Source organism: Castor canadensis, chromosome 9 (genome assembly GCF_047511655.1).
Source record: "Castor canadensis chromosome 9, mCasCan1.hap1v2, whole genome shotgun sequence".
Classification (NCBI taxonomy): domain Eukaryota; kingdom Metazoa; phylum Chordata; class Mammalia; order Rodentia; family Castoridae; genus Castor; species Castor canadensis.
In genome coordinates this window covers 19097990-19124430 of record NC_133394.1, presented here as the reverse complement: position 1 = coordinate 19124430, position 26441 = coordinate 19097990, and the positions used below count along the sequence as shown (strand labels likewise).

The 26441-nt window shown below is 41.9% G+C and overlaps 1 protein-coding gene and 1 pseudogene across 4 annotated transcripts in view; one reads left to right on the top strand and one right to left on the bottom strand.

Annotated features, from left to right (window-relative positions):
- Positions 1-26441, bottom strand: part of Fhip1a (FHF complex subunit HOOK interacting protein 1A) — a 221584-nt gene that overhangs the window by 102973 nt on the left and 92170 nt on the right. Inside the window, exon 3 of one of the 4 annotated variants that reach the window (XM_074041280.1) lies at positions 8618-8777. The exons of the other annotated variants lie outside the window; for them this stretch is intronic. The gene's annotated coding sequence lies outside the window, so the exon portion shown is untranslated. The remainder of the gene's footprint in view (positions 1-8617; positions 8778-26441) is intronic. 4 annotated transcript variants of the gene reach the window in all.
- On the top strand, positions 21321-22047 carry LOC141411042 (proteasome subunit alpha type-1 pseudogene; annotated as a pseudogene).

Sequence of the window (26441 nt, the reverse complement as noted above, 5' to 3'; positions counted from 1 at the left end):
CTAGATGCATTGGGAATTCAGACAGAGAAACGTCACTGTGGCATGGAAGAGCCCCGGAAAGGGTGATAGAGAGGGTCCATCTGACAGCAGCTTTACCACACAGGTAGAATTTGAATATACAGATAGCCTCTGCTTCAAACCATAGCTTCCAGGGCTGGATTCCTGAGTTCGCATTCTAACCCTCTACTGTACCTGCTGTGTGAGGGTAACCAAGGCACTCAGGCTTCCCGTACCTCAGTTTTCTCGTCTTTAAAATAGATTGTTATTAGATCTTTCCTCAGAGAGTTCTGGTGAGGACTAAGTAAACTCATATAAGAATGGGTTGTAGGACAGTGCCTACCTGAGTATACAGAGTGAGCACAACATAATCTCAGAAGGGCATTTCACCGTTTTGTTACAGTCATCACAGGTCTAGAAAGGAAAGACTATCGCACCCAATTTACAGATGAGCAGTCTCAGGCACGGAGCAAGGGAACAGGGCTAAACTAGCATTTGATCCCAAGCAAATCTAACTCCAGCACTCTGGCTCTTACAATGGCATCACCCTACAGGAGCAGCAAACAACCTTACCTGGGCACAGGACTTGCTCTTAAAAAGTACAGGAAGTACCAATGACAGAGGGTGTAGAACTGGTTCTGGAAGCCAGGTGGAGAGTTAAGCTCTAGTTCATTAGGTAATTGCAAGCTCACAAAGAACTCTGAGCAAAGAAGGTGCAGGACAAAGGAGGGATGTAAGGAAATTAGTGTGACCCAGATAAACATGGGACGAGCTGGCATGGGGTTTGGGTGGGGTCAGAGAGAAAGAGAAAGAATGAGAATATGCTGTATCAATGAGAGACTGGGCCCGGTGACAGTAAAGAGAATATGGGGTTAGACAAATGAAAAACATGCTGAATGAAAAATTAAGAGAATTTATAAACAATGAATACTGGGAACACAAAGGGAATATGTAGGTGGCAGGTCATATCTCACAATCCACCAAGGACTGACAAGAAATGTTTCATGTGTTCCTTGTATTGTGATTTCTGTAGATTTTCTCATTGTTTTGTACAATTAATTTCAGAGCATCCTTTTAACGCCTAACCAATGGTAGCTCAAAACACTGCATCACATAACCCCAGGACCTATAAAGTAAGATGTGGCGCATGAAAGGTGGACTGCAGTAAGAGACAGAAGTGGTGAGCACAGAATCAGACAGCTTGAACATCTATCGCATAAGACAGGTGGCCATTTACAAAATCAAGATAAAGACCCCACAATGGCTAATACGACAAAGAACACCTCCCAGCACAAAGGCCAGCTGATTTACCTCTTGTTTTAAAGAGACAGGCAGAGCTTGCCAACAAAAATATGTGATTGATCTAATTAGCACACTGAACTGAGGAAAAGAGTGTACCAAAATCATGTGGGCTCACGGATTATGCCTCCCAGGACAAAGCCACGTCCCATAAAAGTCCATCCTTCAACTTGCACACTCACACTCATTAAAGGGGACAAAACCTGCCAGTGCTCAGCATGGAGGAGCTTAATGAATATTATTGGATGGTGATGACACCGACATGAGTCTCAAAAGATTGAGCTCTCGTGGTGGAGCAGAGGAAGAAGCATAAAGGACTGGAGAAATGTACGTGCAGGGGCTAAACTCCAATTACCAGCGCGGCTGTCAATTCCACGACATTATATGTGCATTAGCATTCTCACTCTCCACTTAATGCTTTACTAACAGACTGACAGCACAGTGCTTCTCTCAGGGCTATTAGCAAATACAAGACTGTTGAGACTGGCAAACCACTTCATTCAATCAACAAATATTCCTGGGCACTTACTATTCACAGGTGATAAGGGATTATCTAGTCTTTTGTTGCTAATTCAAGAGAAGGGCTAGAAACCAGTTTGGTGTGTTTGAAAAAAAAATTTTAATGAAAAGAAGAATGACCTAGAGAAAAAGTGACAGTATTAAGCCCATCTAACAGTCCGCTAATCACCAAGGGCAGCCAGCTCACTAGTTAGCTTTGGGGGGACACACAAATCCAAACAGCAAACATCCTGCTTCAGGGAGGGTCTTATCCACCTGGGCCTCTCCGTCATGGATTCAGGCCAAAGTCAATACAGTATGAAGGAAATTTTATATAGCTGTTTATCCAAATTGTCTGGCCTGCTCTACCTTCAGCATAAGTGCCTAGAGGGAGCATCTTCCAGGGAGGTCCTGGAAGCTGGGGCTCTTGGAGCCCCTTAGGAAGCACCCCTACATCCCCCAATACAGGCAGCTGCCTGACCCAGAAATCAAGGCTGCTCAGAACATGACAGGCATAGAACAGTGCAGCCATAAGAGCAGACTGGTCACATCTTTTATTTATACTAAACTTCCTCTTTTCCCTACTAAGACCATTTTTAAAAAACTATTTATCAGTATGTGTCTGAAGTACTGATAGTTTGTTATCCCAATGTTATGGCTAAAGAGTATTTTCAACACCCTTGAACTTGAAAATGAATCTTCTGTCTCCTAATGTTGACTAATAGACATCGTTTATATGAGCCATTTGTCACAAGGAAAGAACAAAATGTTGATTTTATCATTACCACTTCACTAAATGTATACTTACTCATACCTAACCATTTGAAAAACTAAAACTAGATGGAGCTATGGTATAAAATGAAAGAATCAAATTTTCACTAAGAATTTTTTTAAGGTATTTATAGGTACTTTGCTTTTAGAGCATCATTTGCTCTGAAAAGAAACTCTCTCCCCAACTTGGCTGCAGACTTTGATCAACTACTCAGTTTTGTTAGCACACATCTCTCTGGTAGAGAACAACTGTGGAAGTCCTACTGTCAGTGAGATGGTGGCTGGTAGGACCATGTCATTTAAGGCCCGAGTCACAAAGAAATGGCACATCCATATATATCTTCAATAATTTATCATGAAACAAAAAAGCAAATTTGTTTGCCAATATTTTCACATGGACCAGAGGTATTTCTTCACGTACAGATCTACTGTTGAAGTTCAAAGTTGTCTTTCTTGCATAAGCCATACTCATGAATTGTACAATCTATAATTTCCTATTTGAGCTTCCCCATGTAGAGAAAAAGCTCAGTGTGAATCAATCTCAGGATAGAATCCATATTTTAAACATCTTTCCCAATCAGGGAATTTTTTTTTTTTTTAGGATTTTTTCGTCCACATCCAATATGACAGCTACAATGTCTTAAAGCCACTGCCGTCATAGAATTCAACTTCATACAATGAGCAGCTTCCTTTTTGCGCACACATTTCGTCTGTTTATAGGCTATGTAACAAAATCACAAAATTGCCATAACAATGCACATTGCTCAGAGATGGGAGATGTTTTGAGAGCCCACTGGCACAGCCAGGCAGACAGAGCACTCAGCAGGGGGTGGGCATAAGTCAAGATGTTTTCCAGAGAGGATGGAAAGCACTGGCATGTCAGGGAAGCCCTGAGAGGTCAAGAGAATTTCCACTGTGTTATACAAAGCAGCCAGCATATTCTCCAAAGCTGGCCTCTAATTTCAAAGGGTATCTGCAGGCTAGCTTGTTCTTGTTTAGAAGATAGGTGAACTCAATCTGTGTCTTTCTGCCTCATCCCTTGGGGAAGAAGTGGTATAGAGTCCTTCTTTTTTGAGAAGGGAAGTATGCACTACTCTCTACAAAGCCTAAGGCTATCCCCTGAGTTTAATTTACAGTATTTACACTGTAAATAATAGACAGACTGGAAGAAAATTCCTAACAGACAGGCTGGTAGAAAAATTGTTGAACTCAAGCAAGCCCCTCACAAGAAAACTGACATAGAGAGATCTGCAAATAGATTCTCCCTCTTGGGTCCCCACCCCAAAAAGATAATGCTCTACAGCTAGCTAAGGTCATTACAAATTTGTAGAAAGGATTCTGAATTTGGCCCACAAACTTCATTTTTGTCACTATTACCTTCACTTGCAGACCTTTGGGTATGGCATCCATGCTCCAGTTTGTCCCGACCCCACTACTTTCTATGGTCTCACCCTGCTGAACACTAGTGGGCGTGCCACCATAAGTCGATTTTATAGAGACACTGGTTAATCTTGGTCACAACAGAAGTGGTCTTAAAGAGGAGGTAGTCACCTTAGCAGAAGTATCAACCCAACTCTAAAGAACACCAGAGAGCTCACTTGCCATGGAGACACAGCTGTGACTGAGGGCCTAAGGGAGCTGATCAAACCCTTCAGCACTCCTAAGAACCATGAGGGAGCTTGCTGAAACATAGTCCTGGACCCTGGCCTGCAGATTCTGATTCAGTAGGTCTAGGAGAGGAGCCCCAGGAATGGCAGTAGGACTATGTCCTGCTTCAAGCACTCTGCATATTAGCACTTAATCCTTGAAACAACTTGAGGAGGCAGGAAGTAACTTTATCCCCATTTTACAAATGAAGAAATTGAAGAAGAGAGAGATTAAGAAACATGACTGTGCTCATACAGCTAGTAGGAGGAAGAGCCAAGATGAAAAGCAAGGTCGTCTGATTAAGGAGTTCACACTCAATCTCCTCCCTATGCTACATACACTACTACCACAGTCCGTAGGAACTTGTGAAGCATGACATAAACCCTCAAGGCTCCTTGCTCCTAACTCAGTTAAAGCCCTTTACCCAGCAGTCCTCACCGCTACATTCCTTACCAACCTTCCTGGTGTAGATGAAGAGTTCCCTTCTCAAGTTACATTTAGAGAAATTGTGGCAGAATTGGCAAAAAAAAAAAAAAAGAGGACAAGGATGCGTGCTTGACCAAGAGCCCCATTCTAAAGCAGGATTGAACATTTTATGAATGCTCTGACATCAAGAAAGAAAACATCAAGAAAGGACTTCCACGCTCCAACTAAAGGAATGAGAAAGGAAAAGACAACAGTCTAGTTGTTAATTAAGTTATAGATATTTCAGTCCAATTTCTATGCAGTTATCTCAAGTTACAAAATCATGATCATTAAAAGGATCCAAAGAAGGAGTCAAAAATCCATGCAGTTACACAGAGTTCTTAGACTTGACATCAAAAGCATTATTCATTAAAGGAAGATTGACAAACTGAACCTCATACTAATGAAATCTTTTTGCTCCATAAGTCTATGTGAAAAAGATAAAAAGACAGTCAAGCATGACAGTGCACTCCTGTAATTCCAGCACTCAGAAGACTGAGGCAGGAAGCTCATGAGTTTGAGGCCAGCCTAGACTACATAAAGACTTTTTAAAGAGGATAAAAATACAAACTACAGACTAGCAGAAAATATCTACAGCTTATATACCTGATGTGCCTGTTTCAGCTTTCTGTCACTGTGACAAAATACCTGAGATAATCAAGTCACAAAGAAGAATGATCAATTCTGGCACACAATTTCAGAGGTTTCAGTCCTTGGCTGGCTGGCTCATTCGTTTTCAGCCTGTGTCAAGGCAGAACATCATGGCAGGAACTCATGGTAAAGCAAGGCTATTCACCTCATGGTGACCAGGAAGCACAGGCAGAGAGGAAGAGAAGGCAGTTCTAAGCCCTTCAAGAGCGTGCAGCCAATAACCTGTCTCCCTTCCACCAAGCCCCTCCTCCTACAGCTTCCAATAGCTTCTGATAGTACCGCAGGCTGAGGGTCCAGCCTTTGCTGCATGGGCTTTTGGAGGACATTACAGATCCAAACTATAGCACCCACAAGGGATTCGTGGGTAGAATATCAAACTCAACAGTAAAAGAAAAAAGGAATAATCCAACTAGAAAACAAGCAGAAGACATGAAAGATATCGTACTGAAGATACACATAGACCACTAAGCATGTGAGATGTTCACCATCGTTAGGTATTAGGGAAATGCAAATGAAATCAGTGCTACATTACTCTACATTTAATATAAAAACTAATAATAATAAAGAAAATAATGACTACACTAAATGTTGGTGAGGATGTGGTCACTTATACATTGCTGGTAGGAATATAAAAAGATATAACCATGCCAGAAAACATTGGGAAGTTTCTTTAAAAACTAAACATGTAACTATTATACAACCTAACAGTTAACCTCCTGGGAATTTATCCCACAGAAACAAAAACTCATGTTAACACAAAAACCTCTTTTATTTGTAAGAGCCAAAAACTGAAATAAGTCCAGATGTTCTTCGACAGGCAAATGCTTAAACAAATTATAATACCATCACACCGCGGAATACTACACAGCAATAAAAGTAGTAGACTGTTGATAGAGCAACAATTTAGATAAGTCTCCAAGCAATTATACTGAGTGAAAACTAAGCCAGTCACAAATGGTTGCATACTCTGTGTTTCCATTTATTCAACATTTCTTAAATGACAAAGTTTTTGAAAGCGAAGATTGGTTCGTTTGGGAGGGATCATGAGAAGATGGCAGCAGGGAGGGAAGAAGGGAAATAGTCTGACTGTAGAAGAGAAATGGGAAGAGCCTTGCAGTTTGAAACGATTTTTTTAATTTAATTTTATTTTTGAATTAGTACACATTAATAATATGAGGGGATTTCATTGTGATAACTAGTCAGAATCTTGACTTTAGTGTTATATACGCAAACCTATGGATCTACCACTAAACAACTTTACAGAACTTAAAACAGGGCAAGAAGAGTCTATACCTGATGTGATGCTGCATTACAGCTCTGTTAAATGCTGCCACAAGGGGAAGCTGACAAGCATGCATTCTTTCTTAGAACAGCATGTAGATCTACAGTTCTCTTAATGAAAATCTCAGCCCAAACCCAACAGTCTGGGCTCGCAACTGTGTGAGTAAAGTCAGACACTGCACTCTCACTGGGAATATAACAGCCTTATATTCTTCCCTGAGGGCATTTGGCAATGCTATCCAAAGTGGAAAAAACACATATATATAACCTTTGAACAGACAATTCCACTTTTAGGGTATTCATTGTAATGAAAAATTTATCACGCGCTAAGCATTTATTTTAGCAGTTGTTACAGTTGCAGCCTGGAAACAACTAAATGTGGTACATCCACACTACCAGTTTTTATTTTGAATTTATTTATCAGATTCATTAGCAAAGGGAGCATGGTTTTTTGTTTTGTGTTGTGTTGCTTTGTTTTGTTTGTTTAGTGGGACTGGGGTTTTCAACTCGGGCTTTTGTGCTTACAAAGCTGGTGTTCTACCGCTTGAGCCTCATCTCCAGTCCCACACTATCAGTTTTTATCCAGTCATCAAACTAATGTGGCCAGGCACTGGTGGCTCACATCTATAATCCTCACCACTTGGAAGACTAAGATCAGAAGGGTCACTGTTTGAAGTCAGCCCAGGCAAAAAAGTTTGCAAGACCCCATCTCAGTGGAAAAAAGGCAAGACAGCACAAGCCTATCACCACAGCTACAGTAGGAAGCATAAATAGTATTGAGGTCTAGGCCAGCCTGGACAAAAAGTGAGACCCCATCTCCAAAACAACCAGAGCAAAAAAGACTAGAGGTGTGGCTCAAGAGATAGAATGCCTGCAGTACCACAAAAATAATAATAATAATAATTTGGGGGAGTTAAACAGTTGACCTGGAATGAGGGTCAGATGTACTCAATTGTTGCACATATATTTATTCAGTTCCTGCTGTGAGCAGTGCTGTTCTTTGCACTGGGAACTCTGACCCACCAAATCACGCAAGGATTGTAGAATGCAGAGTCTGGTGGATTGCCTTCCACGGCTAAGTGAAGAAAACAGGTGAGATAGTGATCCCTACGTCTCTGGGTTTGATTACAATACACGCACACACACGCACACGCACACGCATATGTATGTATAATATAAATTCTGCAAGAACATAACTCAAAATGTTATGTGGGATTACATGTGTGTTTTTTTCTATTTGATTAGTTTTGCCTGTGTGCTCTGCATTCCTACAAGTAACAAGTGTCACTGGTATTACATTTTCGCATTTGATATGTAGAGGGACAGAGACTGGTCCGTAGGGAGTACTCTTCTTTTCCTGAACAATCCACACCGTTTTAATGGCATATTTAACATGAACTAGGCTCGTTTAACCAGGCAGCTGATGGATGGCGTCTAGTTCACTTCCTTAGCCTTCAGAGATTGCCTGCCCATCAAGAACGCCGCACTAGTGCCAGAGGAGGCCTTTCACAATAACGACCTTGCAAGGGGACCAGGGGCACAAACGGGACGATGAGCTTCGTGCACTGGCTATGAGGCATGGTGTGTGGCCGAGTGCCCAGGACATATTCAACAGTCCAGAAATGTGGGTGACTGTTAGTATTTCTATGACAAGTGACAAACTTCAATATAACATTATGAGGACTTCAAGAGCAGCTATTTCAATCCTTTTTTCATTTTACAGATGAAGAAATGGGTTTGCCAAGCTGGGCCGAAAACTCAGGGCTTCTTCGTGCCAGCCTCACACTCTCTCTAACGTTATCATGTCTGTCGGTTGGTTTTCTGTGGGTGATTGGAAGCCAGAGACACTTTCATCCTCGCAATTACACTTAATCAGAGCCATGTGCAATTTGAAATTTAAGTCTACATGCTCAAAATACACTTAGTTCATAGATATCTGCTGGTTACATAAAAATTCCCTAGCAGATATTTTAAGTTGCAGGCTAGCAGCAAGTGGGTTTATACCCACCTCAGAAGGTGATGAATGATTGATTATAAACCTCCACTGTGACACAGGGCTCCTGATTGCATTAGACAGAGGGCGCGAAGACTAATTAAAAGTGCTCCCACATTCATCACCGCTGATTGCACATAATCCACTGCTGGAGGTACCCGATGCAGCACCATCTCTACGACAACAGAGAAAACAGATGAGTTTCCACGGAGAACTCCCACAGGCTATCTGTCTTGATTTCAAGGTAAATGGGCTTTCCCTAATAACCTAAATCACAGACAGAATGACAGGGAGAAAAACCCGAGGCCAAATTTTACTATTCGGTCTGAGCAGGTACTGGCCAGGCCTGGTCCCATGACATGTGATCAATAAATAATTACAGTGGATTGGTAAACAGGTCTGCCAGCATACTGTGGGGATTTTCAAAACTAATTGTTCTAGACGCTTACATAATTGGAAATCACAGTATGTGTTCCTGGGAGGTGAAGGCAACACATCCTCTATGCCAGCCTGTACATGCCTCTCACATACATGTCCCAGCTCTGCAATGGGTGGCCCCTACTTATCTCCCTTCACCCTTCCAGGACAACAATACTATCTGACAGTCACACCAAAACAGCACCAAGGTAAAGTGCTGACAGGTCCTCTCTACAAGGAAAGAGGAGTGCCCTCACCACCACCCTCCAAGAAAACTGCCTCTCACCACACATCACACGCCCTTGAACTGACAAGGGAAGGGTGGGACAAGGCTGATGGCCACTCTGTGCTCTCCCACCCCTTCTTCTCTCCTTCCCTATTCCAGGAAGCTATAGCCACCAGCTTCCTCTGGGACCAGATTCAGGAGTCAGAATCCTTGCACAGCGTCAGGAGGTAAAGGCAGGAGAAGCCAGCATTTTGATTTCTGAAAGTACCCAGGTGCTTAAGAAGCAGACACTAATTTCCCTCCAGGGCCTATGGCAGCATTGTTTGTCTGCACGGTGAGTAGCCAGGGGAAGGAGGAAGGACCAGTATCTGGTCTATAGATGGAACCCGCAAAATGGAGAAGGAGAAAATTCAAAAGCCAGGCTGGGGATGTGGTTCCGCAGTGGAGTGCTTGCCTAGATGCATGAAGCCCTGGGTTCAAAACACAAAACAATAAATCCACTCAACATCCTGTAGAATAAAGGTATTTGAGATACGACCTTTTGGTCCCTGTGATAAATGGAAAATGGATTAGAAATCACATGATCCATATTAATAACGAGAAAAAGTTTGAAATTAATGATGTCCAACACTGAAAGCACAAACCTAAGATGGAAAAGGGAAAAAGTTAATAAAGACTAAGCTCAAGGAATCATTCTGGCTTAAGCAATAAAATGACAAAAGCAAGAAAAGACAAGACCAAAAATGGCAAACCTGTTACACAGCTACTTTTGGGAAAACAATCAAATGGTAAGACTGACATATGCAAAGCCATACATCTACACACTTCATGTTCACTTACATTTTCTATTTCACAACTTTCTTAGACATTCCTCAAATATTCCCATGCTGATTTTTTTTCAAAATCCTCCCTTCCTTGTTTTACTTGTTAATTAATTAATCAATTTTATTTACTTAGTAGTGCTAGGATTGAGCCAAAGGCCTCTCACTTGTCAGGCAAGCACTCTACCACTTGAACCATGCCCCTAACCCGTTCGTTCATTTGTTTGTTTAAGGCAGGGTCTCCCTCACTTTGCCTGGTCTGACCCTGAATTCTCAATCCTCCTGCCTCCATCTCCAAAATAGGTGGGATTACAGGTGTGTGCTACTATGCCCAGCCCTCACTCTCTTCTTTATACACCTCTTCCTGGGCTGGGGAGATCCAGGCTCTGTCCCTGTCAATACCAATGTAATTTACACAAGTATCAGTGCTGGGAACAAAGAATACAACACCTAGCAAGTCAACCACATCCCACCCTCATGGGCTTCCTCCATCCACAAAACAGAGGGGTAGATACGACATCAACAGTCCCTTTTAATTTGCTCTTCTCCCCCTTTCTTCTGGGTCTCATGGCACCAACTTCTTTTTATTTCCATTCTTAATTACTTCTAACTCCCACAAAATAGTCATTGCCATATGAAAGCTTTATTTTCTAACGAGAAGAAACAGTTAACCAAACTGGTTGGCACAGAAGGCAAAAGGAAGAAAATAAGATGGAAGGATTTGAAGGATTCTACAAAATTACTAAAGGCTTCAACCTCAAAATAAACTTGGCAGCTGTGTGAGATGAACAGAGCAGGGAGTAGAGGTTATAGAAAACAACGGACAGAGGGAAGAACAGAAACACAGCCAGCTCTCCCTCCTCAAAAGCTGGAACCTGATCCCCTGGAGGCCTGGTCACTGGGTCACTAGATCCTCATTGCTTAATGAAAGAGTGCAAATCAGCCCACATCATGCTGGAGCGTTCTAAATGTCCCTAATTATGACCAAGTAGATGAAGGTCTTAAAAGTCCTACTTCACCCTATTTGAAAGGGTGTCTGGCACATCATTAATTACAACCTCAGCTCCCAACTACATTAGAAGCACGATAATTATCTGCATACAAATTTTGCTTTATAACACTTGAAATGCTTCAAACCTCAGGGCGACAACTGGATATAAACAAAAAGATGGTGCATTAGGGCTCCTGTCCAACACGGTGTGCTGCAGATCAGATCAAAGTGAAGAGCGCCCTCCTTTGGAATAAGGAGCACCAACAGGCACTTGTCATCGTGAACATCATCACAACGTGAGCAGCACCTCACTTGTCTTGACTCATTACAAACACCACACGCTGCACCAAATGCCTTTTCACACACTCCAAGCTCAGGGAGGCAGGGCAACCCACCACAGGTCACCCAGCCAGAACAAGTCAGAGCAGAGGACTGACCCCAGGTCTGTTAATCACCACAATGCCACCAGAGAGATAATGTCAAAAGAGGACTGGAAGGTGAAGAAGTTGTCAATTGCTAACATCTCCCCAGAGCATAATTTGCAAAATTAAAGAGTTAGAACCCCAGAAGCTGAGTGTTGACCCTCTAGAGAAACCCAGACAGGCATCAGAACACGGCGATTTCTCTCCCAGGCCTGGGAAGATCTGTGCAAAGAGGAATGGTGAGGCTGTAGTAGAGGAAGAGAGCCATCCATCTGAGGAGAGCCAAAGGCACCACCCCAGGCCAGTTAGTTGACACCCACATACTGTGTATCAACTCAGTGCCAGCTGCCAAGCCACCCCCTGGTCTCTGGCCTCTCCATGCTGAAGCGAACCCCAGCACCCTAAGTGAGCAAGAAAACAACACACACAGCCTGTGGAGGACCCACAGAGCATTCCTCATCATCACAATGATGACTTCCCTGCTTAAAAATCCCCCTACCCAACCCCTTATTCTGCTGTCCCATGGTGAGAATGGTAGTGACTCCAAAGCTCTGAGTTTTAAGTATTTCTTCTTAATAACTGAAAATGAGATCTTTTCCCAGAGATGGAAAAATGAGAAGCCATCCTGGCACCAGGAAAAACAGTTCTGAAATCCTAGAGGCCCAGTCCCCCCAAGAACAGGGAAGGGCCAGCACAACCATGATGCCGCCCTGGCCCTGCTCTGTCATTTGAAAACACCTTATGGTCTAGCAGAGTCAAGTACATCTGGTCTTAAGCCCAGCTCCACTCAGTTTCAAAACAAGGATAATGGCCTCCAACTTGCCGGCATCTTGTGAGCATGGGAGGGTGCTCTTCCCACAGGTTGTGTTGTGTGCCCTGCTACAGCCCTTCTGACAGACACCAGTAATATTTCCAGTCACTGCTTGGGAGCAGCCTTAGACAATGATTTTCTGCCCATGTTTGTTTGCGCGCGCACACACACACACCACCACCACCACCACCACCACCACTTGCTAGTCACATGGGACAGAACCAGGGATGGGAATCTGATCCAAAAGCAACCAATCTCTAGGTTGGCCACCAGCCTGTGACTGTGAATGTCAAAGATGACAATCCAGTATCTTAGCTGAGGCAGACTAAAGTAGGGACTTACAGAAAAAAAAGAAAACATTGCATCTTAGATTAACCATGCTTTGACTCAGGAACCACCCTCACCTTGCTGGGAACCACCCATGCCCCTCCCCACTCATTAATTATGGTGTGAGATTCTCCTTGTTCTCCCCTTCCCATAGGTTATCATAAAAGCACTTGAAGAACAGAAACATGCTTGGCTTCTGGCTTCTACCTTGGCCCCACCATGCTTCCCTTTGTATTTCTCTTCCCTAACATTTAATAAACTTCCTTTACACCCACGTGTCCTGCCATGGATTCTTTCTGGTTGGATACAAAGAATTTGGAAGTCTTCTGATCACAGACGCACCAGCACCATTAACATAGTCATTCAAATCCCAAGTTCAAACCTAGGAGGTAAAAGGAGCTGACAGCAGGCAGTGAAGCACATAGGCCCAGTGAGGACAAGATGCCAGATGACAGCTGAGCCTCCAAACTGATGGATTCCAGTTTGATTTCAGGTTCCGGGTATCTAGCTCCCCTGAGCCCTTGCCCTTCCTAAGAGCCTGCTCTTCTCTTTTCCAAGGAACCAAGTAAGCTTCCTATATGTGAGGTCGCAAGAATCTATCTATGTTCTTTGGGACCAGAAGTAACAGGTGAGAGGTCGGAGCCCCGCTGTGAAAGAGGTAGTGAGGGAGAGAGAAGCAGGCAGCATTGCTGACTCTCACTGAAGGGACTGGGAGAAACAATTGGATCCATCCAGGCTCAACATGCCTCCCACAGGCTAACAAAGGAGACCCCAAAGGGGCAGAAGAGGACGGAGAACCTATTATGAGTAAATTTCTTTAAGAAATTCTCTCAAGGGCAATACCAAAGTCCAGAAGCCCTGGTGCCTTTGCTACAATTTATAGCTTCCGAAAATTACTATTTAACAGAAATAAAGTCAAATATTGCTGGTTTTCTCTTTGCAGTAAGTTTTGATTAAGGAATAAAAAAAGCAAACAACCACCCAACCCCCTCAAAACAAAACCTAAAACAACAACAAGCAAACTTAAAAGCAAAGCTTTCCTCTGCCCTTTCCCCCATCCAAATACCTAAATTAGGGGAAAAAAAAAAAAAAAGACAGTCAAGGTTCAGATGGTAGAGCACCTGCCCAGCAAGTGTAAGGCCCTGAATAGAAACTCCGGTGGAAGGGAGGGAGGGAGGGAGGGAGGGAGGAGGAAGGAAGGAAGGAAGAGTAAAAATGACAAGCACATCCATCTGCAGAAAGCACATATGAAGCCCACCTCCCCCTGATCTGGCCTCCTGTCCCACACCAGCTTTCCTGCCGCATTTCTGGGGTGCATTTCCATTTATCATTTATTTTATTACCTGGCATGAGACCCAATTTGTTCCATTTCACATCTTTTGGCTTAAATATGTGAGTTCTATACAGAACAGAAGGACAATGGCTTTCAGCAGACACCCTGGATGTACATTTCATAGTTACCTGCTTCAGTGCCCCTCTGCATATAACACAGAAAATTTGTTTACTGTATGTTCGGAGGCAGCGGCAGGAAAATGTGCCTGCATAAATCGAGCCTGGCAAGGGGGCAGGGGGACTTGGGCAGGCGAAGTGTAATTTATCCAGATTTACTTTTTGCCAGACCACTACTCAACTGAGTTGGAAATCTGTTGTTCCCATTAGCTTTTCTTTCAGCCCGCAAAGGAACCAGACTCAAGAGCAGCGGCTGGACTGACAAAATATTCACTTCTCACAGGAATGGGGTGAGCAGAAAAACTCCCATCTGAAGCCACTGGCCTGCATCCTTTCAGTGCGTGATAAGATAACCACGCTGGGCTTCTGTGTGCAGCTGTACGGCTCTTACTCCATTCTCTCACTGGACAAGATTCAACAGCTTCCTGGCACTGAGTGGCAAGAGCTCAAGGTGATAAGCACTCAATCACAACAAACTTCAATGAGTGCTTTTCGGCGGCCTATAAATAAAATAAGAATCTTAAGCTAGTCAACCTTGTGAGGTCTGAACATCTCAAGGTTATTCATTTCTGAACCTCGCTGACAAAAGTTTGAACACAATGAAAAGAAATGTGGTTTATGATTAACAGAATTTCTTGCTACACAAAAAGTTACCTTTTAATTGTTACTATTATACTAAAACCCAGCAGACCTTTAACTTCTCAACACTTATGTTACAGGAAGGAAAAAAAAAGCACTTTTTCCAGCAGGGTTGAGAAGTGCAGAGGTTAGCAGAAAATACCAGCTTCAATAAAAAGCTACAGATCTGTATTATTTTTATATGACACATTGATAAAATAGACAGAATAAATCTAATTCCTCACTGTGTCACAAAGAGATTATAAAACATTTATCCAACAAGTGGCAAACAACTTTCTAGCGATTTGGGCAACCTCAAGTGGGGATTTTCCATTTGTTGGGGGATCTGTCCACAGCATCGTCTTTGTCCCCAGTACCTCCAATTCAGGGAAGGGGCCTGGCAGGATTCTATGAGCAGGCTCTCCCACCCCTCATCACTGTTGACAGGACCAAAAATGGGCTGAGCTGACCAAATTTTCCTTCCCAGGAATTTAAATCAGAATTGGAAAATGGCTAACTGTGTTTCTGAAGTTGCTTCAGTAACTGGAATATAAACTCGGGAGAAGTTTAGAAAAGCTCAGTTTAGCTATGTAGAAGGAGAGCCCATTTAGTGAGAGAAAGAGAGGAGACACACAGAGTGCTGGAATGCCTTTCCATCTCATGAGGCGAGTCCTCCCTGAGCCTAAGTTCCAGGATCCTTGCAATAAATTTTCCTTTTTATTGAGTGTAGCAGGTGTCTCTGGATTTCAACTCATATTCATCAGGGCAAGCATAGCATAAGCTTGGGATAGAGGCTAAGCAATGTTGGAATGATCCTTCAGCAAATGAAAATAAGATAATCACCAAAATTCAGAGCTACCAAGCCCTCTTTGAGCAAAAGAAAGGGAGCTGACATTCATTTGGGAATTTGATTCCAATTTCTGTCAATAAATAGTATAAGATACCATTTATTATAGTGTCTTAGCTTATGTCAAATAGGTGACATTTCCCTTCCAGAAGGACCTCTAGTTCTCTCTGCTGCCCCACCACGGGGACACACAGTAGCAAGCATTTCTTGAGTCCTCCCTGAAGTGTTCATTTGCTCATGTTAAGCTTCTTCTCAGAAGCCCACAGTGGCTCCCTGCTGCCGGATATGTCAAATTAAAGCTCCTGACAAGTGCTGAATCCTTTAGTTCTAACCACGACATACCCCGTATTCACTGCCAATCCAGGATTAACCCTCTTGTTTGCCAAACATGGCCACAAGATTCCCCCTCCAAGGTGACAGCATGACACTGACTTCTTCTCAGAAACATCCCAAGAAGAGTAAAGCTGAGGGATCTCAGAGATGGGACACTGGAGAGCAGTCCCAACCTTTCTATCACGTAGTCATGATCTAAGCTCTACAGGCCTGACTCTGCTATAAAGCAGATGGTGGGGCTTCACCACTGCCTTTCAGTTTTGTTTTGTTTTATTTCCAGTCCCAAAACCTCTAAGAGGTATGAGAAAAACATAGGAAAGATGAAGCAATTAACACGCAAGGAAAAAACACCTCTTGAGTAAAATATCCCAAAATAGGTGGCCGCTGACTTGGCCAGCACCATGGCAGAGACAGAACCCAAGCTGTGCACAGAGGACAGGAAGGTCTCAGGTCAATAGAGGAGCCTATGTTTCTGTCTCTGAAGCTCTTACTTTCCTGTTGGCTGTTGACAAATGATTAAAAACCACTGGAAGAAATATACACTTTAAAAGACCATACTGGGGAAAATAAAGCTATCCTGAAAGCTTAGCAAACACACAGAGAGAAAGTTCTCTATAAGGCAAAGGATAGCCCTGCAGGGGGAGGCCAATGGTAAGTGGACAATGACCACTGGAGACTGACCTCAATGAGGGCAGGGATCACGTATGCTTTGCTCACACTGTCCCTGGCTGGGTGCTTCAATAAATATTTGCTGAGGAAAAAAGAAAAACAGAAAAAAATACAGAAACAAAGCCCTGACCTCAATGAAGAATAAAAGGAGAGAATAGGTTGTTCCTTCCCTTCAGAATCCCTAATAAACACTTAGAGGGAGCCCTCCTAGGGATAAGAGGGGAGAATGCAAACCTCACACAATAACCATTCTATATAATAACTGATCAAATCCCACCATGATAGCAAGTAAACAAATCTATCATCTGACTCATTCTCTATGCTGACAAGTTAGCTGAGAATAAGGCTTTTAACAGAAAAGAGTAAGTCATTCCATAATGGTTAGTCTCTGAAATATATACACATGTATTAATTTGCTTCAAAATGCCACCCTCTCTTAACTTGATTTGCTCTTCCAACTACCTCAGCCACAAGCAGTTATGTGCCAGATCCAAGTGGTCCAAATGACAGACAGCCCTCTTAACCAAATGTATCGCCATAGTAACAAAGGGACTGCATTTGCCACTCTCTACCTGCCATGGCCTGATCAATTATTTAACAGGCCCATACACATGACACAGTATAAATGACCGTGTTCATTAGTGGCAAGAGTCCGCCCTGAGAAAACCACAAATACTAGACAGCCAAATTGATTGCAAAAGCAAACATGCTCTCCTTGAGGGCGAAGTTAAAGATCACAGGGTACAGGCAGGGAGGGAGAAGCAACCATTCTTAATTTTAAGGTTCCGCTTTGGAATTACATGAGCACACAATGTCCTTCAGGAAGGGAGGAAGGGAGGAAAGTGAGAGAGAGAAAAGCACAGTAAGCTTCCTTTATACATACAGCACATTTTATCAAAAGTTACTGAAGATGGGATGATTGGATAAGATAATCAGAGAGGCAAAGGTTGAAATTCACCTTAAACATGTGTTATGTTTTTGGTTTTGGCACTTTCCAGTTTATTTCTCATTAGAAGACTAGGAGGGGGCTAGAATTGGATGCTTGGGGGCAGGGCAGAATATACAGCAGTCAGCAGCCAGCTGTGACCATCCTTTCTTCCAACCTGGTGAAATCACCACTGCCGTTCCACAGGGAGAATCCTGAACAGAGAGCCACAGAGGTCATCCTGCTGGTTCCATGAGAAAAGGGAAGTGTTTCAATCAAGAATGGCCACGGATTAAATTCAGTCCAGGGCTCCTGTGACTCACACTGGAACATGCCTCTAAATGTTAGGGCCAGTACAACGAAAAACATCAATTCTATTTGAAACCATGCGTTTAGTCCAGGTGGGGTCTGGGTTAGAGTGGCCGCCGTGTCTTGTATTCACAGTGATCCAGAAACTGGTCGCATGAAGGCTGGAGTCCATTCATGAAATTGTGCTCTTTTGTGTCCCCCATAGAAAGGAGAGAAGGGGGGGTAGCCTCCAAAATATTTTCATTTATTTATAATAGATCCTAGTCAGTTACTTAAAGTTTCAGACAGAAGAGCTTTCACTTGGTTCAAATAATTGCTATGGCCCAGAAAGGAAGTCTCTAATTTACTGACAAATTAAAAGGCATATGTAAAAGACCAAAGAACCCATTCTCACACAGATCCTAAGACCGCGTTCTGAGTGCAGTCCTCTGTCTTTCTGCTTTGCCAAATTCAGGCTTGCCACACGTTGCAGCCATCAAACCTTGATGAGACTGTAGAGGCGACTAAATAATTTATGAAAACCGTAGTTTTCCATCCGAGTACTCCCTCCATCACAGATAGTAATTTTTATTATAGTAAACACAAGAAACCCTCTTAAACGATAATGATGTACAATTATTTCTGTTTGTAGGGAAGAGAACGTGAAAACAAGACATTAAATATACACCTAAAATAACCGTGTCTCCCTTAAAAATCCATCTTCCCCAAGAAAAGCATCACAAATACTTACAATGAAATCTGGGGTGGCCTTTCAGCTGCAAATTACTCCTCTAAGTGGATAAATGATCACATAAAGAAGCTAGCATTTACAAACACTCCACACAGTGGAATAATTTTATATAGACCTACATAAAACATAAGCACGGACCTCAGGGATCATTTACACATCTAAATGTCTTTCTGATTACTGTGTAAGATAGCTTAAGACAGATAACCCCTCACATCTGACAGGATGCACACATGAGTTATGACCGCTGCTGTTCCATAACTGACTGAACGCTTTCAGACAATTGGTCAAATACCTGTTTCTTGTTTTCAGTCAGTTGCCATGCGTGCAAATACATGTTTACAATATATTAGGAACCTGTGGAGAACTGTTAGTTCTAGGGAAGTCCCTTTGAAGTTTTTAGTTCTTACACCACTCTACTCAAACAACTATGGCTGTATGTATAATAGAAACAACGCAAAAATGACATTTAGAAGCTGCTATGGCTTGGGTAAATGTCCCCTAAAGGCCCATGTATTAAAGGTGAGGTCCTCAAGGCAGCACAATGGGGTGGTGATGGAAACCTTAGGAGGTGGAACCTGGTAGGAGGTCCACAGGTCACTGGGGGCATGCCCTTGAAGGGGTGATGGGGCCCTGGTCTCTTCCTCTTCTTCCTCTCTGGTTTGGCTCTTGATGTGAGCAGTTTGCTCCCACTATTGCCACCCAGCACACCTACCAGGTCCTCAAAGCAACAGGCCCACCCGATCTTGGACTGAAAACTTCAAAACCATGAGCCAAAATAAACCTTTTCTCTTTTTGAGTTAATTTTTATCAAGTATTTCATTACAGTGAGAGAAAGATGACTAATCCAGAGTAATGTGAATTTTCTTCTTCCAGCTGACAAGACTCATGAGTACTAATCACAGTACTCGTTCTATCATCTTGAAAATTATAGGCATTCTCATTTGTCACAGAAATAAAAATTAGGATACATATACTATGTAAAGCTAAACAATAATATTATATTTATAAATATTTGGCTTGAATTTTGTTGAAAAATTATTTCTACCACTTGTACTTACATATCAGAGATTGAAAAGACGTAAGACTTTTTACAGTATTGCTTTTAACAGCAAAAATTACAAACTTCAAAATGGCCAACAATGGCAAAGTGACTCCATGCAACTTACAGAATATCATCAGTCCGATACACAGCTATTAAAAACGGTACACTACTTTCAGCAAAGAAATCAACACAGTCTACCAGGTGAAGGGAAAATATTTTCAACAAATGACTAGAATAACTAGATATCCACATGGAGAAATATCAACCTTGATCCCTACCTCACATCACTCACAAAAACTGACTTGAGGTGTAATACACATGCACATATAAACGCTGAAACCACAGAACTTTCAGAGGAAAACGCTGGAGAATGCCATCATGACAGGGGAGTGGACAAAGGCTTCTCAGACAGGTTACAGAAAACAACAACAAGAAAAAGTCACATCAAAGACACGGTTGGTAAAATGCATAAGCAAATCACAGAATGGGAGTAAAGACACACAAAACATACGTGTGACAAAGGATTGGTGCTAAGATACACAAAGAATTCTAACAAATATACCCAATTTAAATTTCTTTAAAGGTTTAAATAGACCTTCACAAAAGAAGATTAGCAAAATAGCCAATAAGCACATGAAAAGTACTCAGTACCATAACCTTGCTACACACCAACAAAATCAAAAAGACTGGCAACTCAATGAGTTGACATCATTATTAGTACAAAAGTAAAACAAGACAATACTTTGGAAACAGGCCTGTCAGTTTCTTACAAAGATAAACATGCATTCACTGTGTGATCAAGTCATTCTACTCATAGGTATTTATACAAAAAAAAATCCAGAAAATATGTATTTACATACATGTATATAACTTGTATCTACATATATACATATATAAATATCCATAAAAAGAATGTAGAAGAATTTTCAGAACACTTATTCTAATAGCTAAAAAAATGAAATTATCCCAGATGTCTATCAGTGGGAGAAACTATGTTATGTTCATATAATGGACCACTACTCAGCAATAAAAAAGAGCAAATACTGCAACATACAACAACCTGGATGAATCCCAAAGACATGCCAAATGAAAGAAGCACCACACAAAAAAGCATACGTTGTACAGTTCCATTTATATGAAAGCATAGGTCAGGCAAAACTAACCTATTATAGATAAAAAATTAGAACAGCGTTGCCTCTGGAAGCAGGGAGGTGGGGACTGATTGAGACTGGTCCCAAAGGAACCTTCAAGAGTAATGATGGTCACGATATAAATAATGCATCTGTATCTCTGTATCATAATGGACTTTGGGTTACATAAGTATGTGTGTTGGTCAAAACTCAGCAATTATACCAAATATACATCTTAGGATGCATGTATTTCATTGAGTACGAATTTTGTATCAAAAGAAAAGCTGTAAGTAAATATTTAATTCTAGTTAGTGCTAGGTGTACTGAAGCACTTAGAGGATAGTTCATGATATCTTCAATTTACTTTGAAACATAACAAAAAATTAAGATAAATTACTGGAAAAAAAGAATGATGGACAAATGGACAGATACATGATAAACCAGAACAGAACGAAGTCATTACAGAGTCTCCATTATGGGTAAAGGTCTACTGCTAAGTCCCTTCAACTTTGTGCTTGAAATCTCTCATGACAAAATTTTCATGACAAAATGCTGAAAACCACAGTGTAAAAGAACACTCATGGACACGAAAAGATTTATATAACAGCATCTATAAAATGACCATGCTTTGGTTTTTTTAAAGGTAAAAATATGCACAAAAACAGGGCTAGGAAGAAGGTTCACATCCAGGTCCCAACCAACACTAAGTTTTGCAACCAGGATGACAATGACAGCACTGTTTGGAGCCCTCATGGCAGGATTCAACAAACCTAATATGCAGTAGAAACTGTTAAACAAGATTTGGTTACAGTTGGTCTGAAACCAAAAATGCATGCAGTGTTGGTTGGATTGGAGAGGTCACTGTCAGAGCTTGCAGCTCATCAGAAAAAATTCTCCATGTTGACGATGATGCTGGAATCTCAACTGCAGAGCTTACTGCTGATGCCAGACCATTATGCAATTTTATGCGTCATGAGTGTATGGGTTACAGATTTGTATTTGATAGACCACTTCCTCTGTTTCATCTTGTATCTTTAACTGGAAGCAAGCCTCAGACACCAACACAATGGTATGTCTGGAGATTGTAGGGCACCAGGCTGCTTATTGCTGATTATAATGCTATGGGCCCTCACATTTTCCAAACCTGTCCATATGCTGTTTTGACTGCAGGGCTGTGTCCATTGGAGTTCATTCTCAATCACCTCCTACCTAAATGGACAGACACATGTATGAATTTATGGAATGCAATCTAAATAAACTGGGCAAACATAATCTGTGTGCCTTAAAAGAAAATGTCCTGCAGAGCAGGACCCAACTCAAAGAGTTAGCTTCCACTGGAACTGTTGGTACAGACTTGGGAGTTTCCAATCTCCTATGATGCTGACAGGTCTGCATTCCTGGGTGGTTTTCTAGAACTACCACAGAGAAAGACACAGCCTGTGCCACCTACTAATGAACCTGCAGAAAAGGTGGATTGACAAACCAAAGGAACATGAACTGATAACCCCCATAGTAGGTGCATTATGAAATACATAAGAACACAGGAACACATAGTAATGATGACAAACTATACTTCTGAGTCCAAAGATGCTGAGTGGCAGAAGGATATCTTTTCAGAACCAGTCCAGATGTGAGTTTTTAACCAAGCGACCTCACTGAAACCATATAATAGGGCACATTGTTCTTTGAGAGGATCTATACAGGATCATTTTCTAGAAGCTGTAGGTATCTATACTAACATTTTTATAGGAAGAAAATAGCGTCTTTTACCATTTTAAAGACAACTATGGAATGAAATTATTTTGCCTCCTGGGAAAAGGGGGTGAGGCTGGAAGATAACTACAATGAATGAGCACATGGCTACATTTCATGACTGCTTTAACTTGACTCTGGGGAACAATGTATTGCCCATTGGTAAAGTAACAAAGCACCGATGATCTCCTGTATTTACCCAGACCATTTAACTGTAAAGTTAATAGAACATATTAGTAGTTTTCAAAGAGTGTTCTTTCCAGATAGAGCAGCCTCAAGAAGATTTGTGAGATCAGGCTGCGTTTCGGGGCCTCCTTCCACATGTTGCCACAATACCTATCACAGCACTTCCACATTGTTTTGTAACTCTGTGTTTCGCCTAACGAAACAGAAGCCCCTTAAAGACAAAAGCTGTATCTTAAAGTTCAACTTACTATCTCCGGAGATCAGTACAGCATTTGGCACTAAATGCTAAATGAACAGAAGACTCAACAAATGAACAGCAATTTCAAGAGCCCCAGGAAGGACTCTCAAGTCAAAAATCCCTTCTTCATTCAGATTCTACCATGGCTGAAATCCATTACCTTTAGGGTCCCTGCTGCTATTACCAAAACACTTTAAAATTTAAGAATTCTCAAGAAAAGCTAAAACAGTAAGTCAATAAAACCCACTCCTAGATTGATGGCTCCTTGAAGGTGAGAGGAAGGATCTGCCATCCCTGCATCCTGAGAACACCAAGATTCCCAGGATAAAAGAGGTTCAAAGACACGCCTCACAGACTTCACTATCAAACTGCTTGCGGTGGGAGGGGGAGTAAGAGGTCAGCATGGAGGGAGGCTGGATGAAGGGCACACGGAACACTCCATATTACTTGAACAACTTTACTATAAATGTAAAATTACTTCAAAATGAGAAAATGTGTTTAAGTGGTAGCAGGGAGGACCCCCGGCCACATGTGAAGAGAGGAAACTAAAAGAAGCGAGAGGTATATGGGAGCCCAAAGAAACCTCATCTTCCAGTTCTTCCGGTTGCCAACCATGTCCAGGACCAGTTAGGCTTTAACGACACCTTCAGTTGTAATGAAAACATGGGGCTCCCAAAATGTTCCTGCCCTACAGAAAAAGGTGAATCATTCCTTGACCAGACTGATTTCCAACACAGAGCATAACATTCCAGACAGAGATGTAAAGTAGGAAAAATAAACCTCTTTTAATGTGTTTATACCTGCATCCACAAACCGTAAGGAGTATACTGTACCAAGTGTAGTGTTTAAAAGTTCTTCCACCAGCACTATGGGAAAGGAACATGGAGTAATAAAGGAATTACCCTGGCAGCAGTCTCCCTGTGTGCCAGCCTTCTGTTGGCCACCATTATTCTTGATCCAACCACTATATACTTTTTTTTGTCAGCTGAGATGAAAACAGAGGCAAATTTCATACTTCACACAAGAATGAGCTCACAAATGGTGCCCTCAGTCTCCAAGGGCAGAAGTCACATCTGCTAATGTATTTTGTACTATCCCTGGCTCAGTGCCCTATGAAGGTAAAGAGCTTAATAAATGCTCCAAGTGATGCCAATGGCTGAAAAGTCAGCTTGCTTCCCAGCTCATTTACTTTCTTGCAGTAATATTAAGTATTCATTTGTACAAGATTATTTCTATTTTAGGGCTGTCTGTATTCTCTCAAAGGATCCTCAATACATACCACAGAGAAGAATTTCAACCACACACAAAAAGAGGACAAAGTGTTATCTGAAGAGTTTTCCAGATTTACCTTGGGTCAGAAGTTTTAGGAGGAAGTTTTTAGGGAGGGTTCACTGGGGAGACAGAGAGTATGTAAGAGTTGATGCTGGGAAGTGGACTTGTCTGACCTTTGAACTCCCTGTTTGTTCTGCTTTGTCTCTGATAGGGTGAAGCCAATCCTAAGAGACCAACCTTATCTGGTCTTAAGACTCAATGGGTTCCAATTCTAAATTACCAATGTTGGAGCACCCCGTGATTCTAATCCTTGCCAGAGTAGAAAAGTCAAATCATGGTCCCTAGAGCCTTTCTATGCAAACATACTGCTAAATGCTTTGGTGCAACCTAATGCTGTAGGTCAATGATGTGCTGTTCTTCACCTGAAGGGCATGTAGAAGGCAGCTTCGTCTCTCTCATCATTCGTCCCTTACCCAGAGCTCCAACCTGGGCCACCCAGAGCTGTTATTTAGCTTCAGTTCCTATGCCCCGATGACAAACCTCCAGATGGCCCAGATCCTGCCCCAGGCAAAAGGCAAAGGACTCCAGAACTAGCAACCAAAGGAGCCAATGCTGGACAGTGGTTAGACTTCAGTATATATACCATTACTAGACTGGGCAGAGGCAGGTCCCCAGGGCCTTTGTCCCCTAAACTGCTGCACATGCTTTGTCTTTCCTAGATCTTAAGTTCCCAGAAGGATATCCAGCAGATGTTATACCTCTCTGAGATATTCTAAAAATTAAATAAAAACTGAATTACTTAAATGCACCGAGCCAGTTAAAACAATGCAGTGTTATTACACAGACCTTGACTTATCTCCCTGTTCCCTCTCCGTGCCTCTTCCCAGCCTTCTGCACACCCGCCTTGGTGGGGCCTGCCTGGCTGCTCAAATTTGCTGCATTGTCTCCTCCAGCCCTCACTTCAAACAGCCTCTCCAATTTTTATTTCTAGATTCTGTCTTCTTCAGAATCCTTCAGACATAAGCTATCTCAGGATAAAACTCTAAGTTCAGTATAACTCCTGCTTCCAGGGTCAACAACTGACCTTGTTTAAAGGACAGATAACATGATCTCTCTGGTAAGCACCAGCCTACGCCGTTCTTTTCAGTTCCTGATGCCTTCTACCCCTGTGAATGTCTCCATCTCTCTCAGAAGCAAAACTATGGTTCTCAAAGTGTTAAAAACTCATAGGAAGGAAGCAGTGGGACTTTCCTGTAACTTTCGTTGTAACTTTCAAAATAAATAATAAAGCCAGGGGTGTAGCTCAGCAGAACAGCATCTGCCGAGTACTGCAAAAAATAAATAATAACAAGATCACAGACGCTCTTGCTCACATCAAAGCTGTTTCCTATTCTATATGCCAGCAAAGCCAGGCCCAGTGACACATAGCTACAGTCCCAGGTACTTGGGGGCCTGAGGCAGGAGGATTACTTGAATCTAAGATTTAAGGCCAACATGAGCAACAAAGCAAGACTCTATCTCAAAGACAGACAGATAGATAGATAGATAGATAGATAGATAGATAGATAGATGGACGGACAGATGGATAGATAAATGGGTAAGACAGACAGATAGAGACATGAATCTAAGATTATCTGCCACACCATTTGGCAATGTATAATGGTAAGATAATAAAGATATACCAGATAATTTATTAAAAATTAATGTACATGTTGGATGAAAGGAGGTCAAAAATAGATAATCAGGGCTTAAAGTAGCACACAAGATGTTCTAACATTTTAAGCTTTTTCTTAATTTCTAGTTCCTTTCTCACTCACAGTTCATCTTCCCTTAAAAAATGAGATGCAGCTCTCATGGCATGAATTGAGGCAGTTGCAGACACCACTGAGGGAGGCAATGCTACTCTGAGTAGAGACCTTTGCTAGAAATAAAACCCTTCTGCTCAACACTGTAGGAGTCTCATTTTTTTGCCTTAAATGCTAACGGAATGTCGCATTTGGTTTCTCATTTATAAAGGTGGGGCAGATGAGTCCTCTATCCCAGGAAGCAAAGTTGGTTTGTAAATACATTTTTAAAATAATTACCACAGTTCTAAATCTCTTCCTATCTGACATAGCTAGTTTCAGTTTTTTGTTCTGAAATTCAGCACTCTTTGAAGGTATGCCTTTTTTTTTAGTGGAAGTACTTCCCTTACAAAGGTCATAGGAAACTCAGCAGAGCTTTGCAGTCATAATAAATATTTCATACACTATCTTGTCCCAAGGGAAAAAAAAAATCACTCTACCTACTCATCACCAGGGTCAATTTCCTTCCCCCATTTCCAA